The sequence below is a fragment of the Carlito syrichta genome, unplaced genomic scaffold (genome assembly GCF_000164805.1).
Source record: "Carlito syrichta isolate Samal-C Ts95f unplaced genomic scaffold, Tarsius_syrichta-2.0.1 Scaffold274096, whole genome shotgun sequence".
NCBI lineage: Eukaryota > Metazoa > Chordata > Mammalia > Primates > Tarsiidae > Carlito > Carlito syrichta.
This window is the reverse complement of record NW_007218192.1, coordinates 762,651-768,576: the sequence shown is the minus strand read 5'-3', so window position 1 is coordinate 768,576 and position 5,926 is coordinate 762,651.

Below are 5,926 nucleotides of genomic sequence, written 5' to 3'. Positions count from 1 at the left end.
GGGCTGCGGGCAGGGCTTCATCTAACGCGTCAGCCCTGCGCCTCAGAGCCTGCCTTCGGGCCCGCTGCACGGGCGGGGAAACTGAGGCTGGGCGAGGCGAAGCCACTTGCCCAAGGTCACGCGCTCAGGAACGGGCAGAGCCCTGGCCGGGGACCCTCAGGAAAATCTTTGCCAGCCTGGGCCCCGATTGACACCCAGCCCCCGCTTCCGGCCCTCCCTTCCTTGGAGATAAGAAGGGTGAGGTGGCTCCGAGTCTGCGGAGCTGCCCCTCGGCCGCGGGTGGGGAACGTCTGGCTTCCCAAGTCATTGCCTTGGCCCTGCCTGGCCTTGCGAGTCTCTTGTCTTCTTACCTTCCAGCCACTTGCAGATCCCAGCCTCAGTGGCGGTCATGCCCAGACTGGCCGAGAGCTGCACGTGTGATTCAGTCCCCCAACTCTTCTGGGAGTGGAGAGTTTTCTCATTCCCATTTTACAGATAAGGAAGACGGAGGAGGCCCGGTGAGGGTAACAGTAATAATGTAAGCCAAAGGAAACTCTAGGACGCTCCCCTCCTCGCCAGAATTCAGACATCGGAGTCGCTATCTTGGGACCATCTCTTCCCTCATCTCCTTACAAGGTCCTCCTGGGTTGGGCGGGCGATGGAGAGGGTTGAGCTGGCTACACGTGGGACCGTTGGTTCCAAGGTGGGGGGTGGGTAATAGGTGTAGTGACAGTTGTTGCTGTGAGTAACCTTCCCTCCTCCTCCTCCTTCCCCTTTCCACCCTTTCCTCTGTTACTCCTCCTTTCTCTAGTTCTTTCCTCCTCCTCCTCCTCCTCCTCCTCCTCCCCCCCCTTCCTCCTCCACAGTAGTAGGCTGTGGGCAATTCTGACCAAGCTGGTCAGGGGTAAACTCTTCCCTTCTCTTCCACATCATGGGAGGAACCTTCTGTTGAGGGAAGTGACTCACTGGGAAGGGGAGAAGGCAGCTGACATCCCCCCTTCTGTGCCCTTTTATTTCCCTGGCCCTCCTCCATGGGTAGAAACCGGGGCAGGAGGTGGAAAAAGTTTAGGGCTAGAACCTTTAAAGGGCTGCCAGAGGAGGAGGTACTGAAAACTTTCTTTGTAGGGAACAGTCTCATGTCAGTGAAAGAAACTGGAAAGTGTGTTTGATGTTTTAAATAGCTGTCCTTGTGGCCTCAGTCAGCACCTGAGCCTGGGAGGGCTAGTGGTAAAAGCATGTCAGTTTGGTCAGTTTTGATCAGTTGGATAAGAAGAGCACCACTGTCTTTTATTCAGAGTGCTAGGTGAGTGGGCGGTTCCCAGAGCCAACTGAGACAGAGATGGGTGCAGAGCAGCGAGGAGGTGCCCCACCCCGCCCCGTGTGTGAATAGCTGTCCCACTCTCAAGACCATCCCTCACCCTCGATTCATCCATGTTCAAGTGCGGCCAACAGGACTGGGCCCCAGCATGTGGGCAGAGCCACACTTTACCGTGTCTCTTGGTGAAATGTCCCCACACAATATGTCTGGAGCCTTTTACCAAGGGAACAGACGGCCGTGGGACCCAGAACACCATCAGGGCTCCCAGTGCCTCTTCAAGTCTGTGTTTTCCTTGCTGGTGGCACCCACCCACACATTCCCAGAACAGCAGCAGGACCCTGGCATGCATTAGGACAAAAGCTTGCTTTTTAATTTCATTTTGATAAGCTCTACAAAAACGCCTTAGTGAGCCCTGCAAAAACGCCTCATACAGAATAAGCTGTTCTCAGCAGGCTGGCAGCTGCGTTCCTGTGGGCCTTCACCACCAGCCTCCCAGGAAGAACCTGCTTGAGACCTGTGGGGGCGTGAGAAGAGGGGTAGGAGCTGAGAGATCAGCTTTTAAGTCACTGGGAACAGGGTCTGTCTTGAACGTGATCAAAAGGAGTTATCTATCGTGAAGATTCTGGGTTCTTCAAAGGCAGGATGCCCACTGGGCCCCAAGAAGGGAAAATACTTTCTGAGGCTGCCCCTGGTTCTCATCTGTTTGTCCCTGCCTGACTGCCTCCATGGTCTCTGTTAGAAGTGTGTGTTTTGCTGCTTTCCCCAACTGACGTGGGGGCAGAAGTCCCCTGTGTGCTCACCTCCCCGTGCCTCCTGTCTCTGTCTTCTCATGGCTGTGTGGCTCAGATTGCTTGGCCGTATGATTCTGATGATCAGTTCTGAGGGAGGATTGATCAACCCAAGTGCGAGTTAGGTGAATGCTCTTGATCTGCCAGCACTGGCCAGGTGTCCACCACTCCTGATTTAGGAGCAAGTCCAAAGAAAGTGGAGTGGAAGTAAGGTGGCCAAAGATTCCCCTTAGCCTCCAGGGTCCATGTGTCACAGCCAGCTCTTTACCACTTGGATGTTTTAAATGCCGCCAGTGGCTGCTGGTAGATGTTGATGCCACACTCAAGGCTCCCCTGGTGCCTGCCTTGGCCTTCCAGCAGAACACAGCATGAACAAGCCTCAGAGAAAGGCCTGCACCACCTTTTTGCAGTACCTAAGGGAAAATGAAAACCACTGGCACCAGCTGAGCATCTGGGAGCACGACAGGCATTGAGGTGGGCAGGAGGAGGTGGAAAGGTAACTGTTAGTCAGTGCCGTGAGGATCCATGGATTCCCACGGCCTCTGCCTGCCTCCAGCAGCTGTGTCATCCACTGTTGAGCTTGTCCTGACACACAGCCAGGTTTATGTCCCTTTTGCCTCAGCAGGCCACGCAACTTCAAGTGGATTGCATGAATTCTTTTTTTTGTTTCCCCTCTGGTCTTCAAGTTCTGAGATTCTTTCTTCAGCTAGATTAAGGGAATTCTTTTTTTATCCTTTTAAAAGTATCTGGACAAATTGTCCTTGGGATCCAGTTTAAGTTACCTCTAGCTTCCTGGTTTCTGAGAAAAACCAGGAGTCCCTCAATACCTGGAGGACCCCTGAGCCTCTTAGGGCAGATGTGGCCACTTGGCCGTAGTCCCTGGCTTTCCCTGAGCCTCTGCCCCCTCCCCCTTTCCTTTTTGCGTTATTCTGTCCACTCCCTCCTGGGCATTCCTCGGTTGATGATCTGATGTCTGGAGGGAGCTCGCCCTCAGCTGAGATTCCTCAGAAGCCCTGATGTGCCTTGTCTCGAGGCCACACATGAGCTGGAACTTGGGGGCAGGGCTGCCTCAGGACACTGCCGTCCTACATCAGATGTTTACTGAACAACAGTAGTAAGTCTGGCCCTAGGGCCCTGGCCAGTGAACTAAACTAAGACCTGACCTGGTGGGGAGGAAACTTGGGGCGCATCAGGCAGTAAGAGGTGCTGTGGAGAGATTAAAGCAGAGTGGGGATGGAATGGGGTTTGCTGCTTTAGTGAGGGGATTGGGAAAGGCCTCCAACAAAACGGTGTTTCAGCATTCACTCAAGGGAAACTGGAGAGGGAACTGTGTGGCTGCGGAGGGGTAGGTGTTCCAGGCGGAGGGGTAGGGTGTTCCAGGCAGAGGGAAGAGGTAGTGCCTGGCCCTGAGACTGGAACTTGCTCCTCCGGGAGAGATCAGCGAGAGGCCCGGTGGGGCTGGAGTGGGTTGTGAGAGGAACGAGGCAGGAGTGAGGGGGCGGCGGAGCTTGTAGTTTGTTACAACAATATTGACTTTTTCTCTGAATCAGGGAGCCCACTGGCTAACTTGGATTTTAACCAGATCCCCTCTTTTGGCTACTGTGACCAGTCAGCTGTTGGGGGCACGAGCAGAAGCAGGACCCTGGTTGCACCCGTAGAGTGTGCCAGCCCAGGCACTGGGCAGAGGTGCCAGATGGTCAGTGATCCCTAGAAGGGATCTAGGTCCTTTGCTCAGACCTCACCTCTGCCGTGTAATAGCTGTGAGAGCATGGGCAAATTGTCCACATTTCTCAGCCTCTGTTTACTATCTTTAAGGTGGAATTAACAATGCCTGCTGTGAGGCACATGTATATGAAAACTGCCCCAGTTACGTCCTTGTGAAAGCACAATTCCGTTGGACCTCATGCACTGCAGTTAGATGTCATGTCTGTAGTCTCTCCAAGAGTCCTCACACTGTGTCTTCTGAACCCTGATTTTTCAAAGCAGGCTGGTTGTCTTAGAATACCCCACATCTGGCTCATTGTTTCTTCTTGGTATTGTTGAGCTCATTCCCACCTTGATTTCCTGTAAACTGGACCTTCAGTTTTAAATGTCTGAGTAGATTCTGGTTAAACATTTTCATACGAATGCTTCGTCCTCAGCACATGGGAACATCACTAGTTGTGGTGCTAGATTTGATCTTTTGTGTGAAGGTGCCTTTCCCTTCTGCAGTCAGCAGTGACCTGTGGAACACTAAGACGTCTGCGGTACCTGGTTTCTCCCCAGCCATTTGCCCAGTGCTGTTGATACCAGTTGATCACTCTTAACTACAGAAATTTCTCGTTGGCATTCACAGAGTGGTGATTTATAAAATTATTTCTTCTACATTTATTAACTGCTGTTCTTCTGTAAGATAAAGCCAATTCTTTCCTTTTAATTACCAATTTTTAAAATGAGGAATCAGTGGAATGTTGCCATACCTACTGGTAGCAAGTGGCTTTTCCCCTCTATTTGTTTTTAGTATACCATGGGCTCTGGTTTTAGTCAGGGCCTTAAAAAATCAGTCATGCTCAGTATTCTTTTTGACAATAATATTGTCCTACATGTACATTTGGCCAAGAGGAGCCCTTCAAGCTGGCTCCGAACCTTTTTTGATGTGCTCCCACTATTCCTTCACCAGCCTCTCGGTTTCATGCTGTCATCCTGGTATTAACTAGAACATTTGTAGTGGTTTTGTTTTGTTTTATTTTTTGAGTTGAAGTCTCACTCTGTTGCCCAGACTGGAGTGCAGTGGCATGCTGACAGCAGCCGCAGCCTTGACCTGCTGGACTCAGGCAATCCTTCTGCCTCAGCCTTCCAAGTAGCTGGAACTACAGGCACGCACCATCACACCTAGCTAATTTTTTTATTTATTGTAGAGATGCAGTCTCAGTAAGTTGCCCAGGCTTATCTTGAACCCATGAGATCAGACAGTCTTCTCACCTCAGTCTCCCAAAGTGCTGGGATTACAGATGTGAGCCACCATGCCCGACTTGTAGTGGTTTTTATGAAGTACTAATAGGTTTATTGTGTCTGTAAACTGGGAATCATTTGTCTGCCTTGGAATTTTCTGTAAATATATCGTTACCTGCTGTTTACCATGGAAAAGGCCAAGTTATTCTTACAAATAACTTTGCCATGTACCATACAGTTCTTCCTTTGGTGCTCATGGCAGTATTTCTTTATTTCCAATTTTTCTTCTTTTTTTTACCTACTGAAGAGCTTAACCAGGAAACCCGCATTCCCTCCCCGGCCCCCTTTAATTTTCACCAGGTAAATTCTGGCAGTACAGAAAGTAAGGGGAGGAAGAAATAGCCAGCTCCTGGATGCTGCTGTCTCCTCTCTTGCTGCATTTCCTCTTGCAGGAGCTCAAGCTGCCCAGCCTGTATTTCTCGGACATACCAAGCCTTTCCCTATGTGAAGATCTCTGCCCCTCTGCTTAGGCACCACCACACTGCCCCCACTCCCCATCTCGTGATAAACTCTTATCTAGTCTTCATTAGCACAGTTTAATTGACAGCCTGTCGGTGAGTTTCCTCTGACCCATGACTACAGTGGTTCTTCAGACGTGTTCACACACATCTAATTCTCCAACAAGATGTCCGTCCATTCTCTTTTTAGCCTACATCACAGACAGTGTATAGTTGCATCTCCTTTTTCCTCTGCAGACTGTAAGCTCCGGAGTCTCCCTGTCAGTGTCTGGCATTTCAGTGAATGACTGAGTAGCCACTTAGGACCTGGCATGAGACTCCAGTTGGGGTAGGGCAAAGCCCACATTCCTGTTAGGACTGATATCATATTTCTGTTGTCTGCAGGTTAGAAT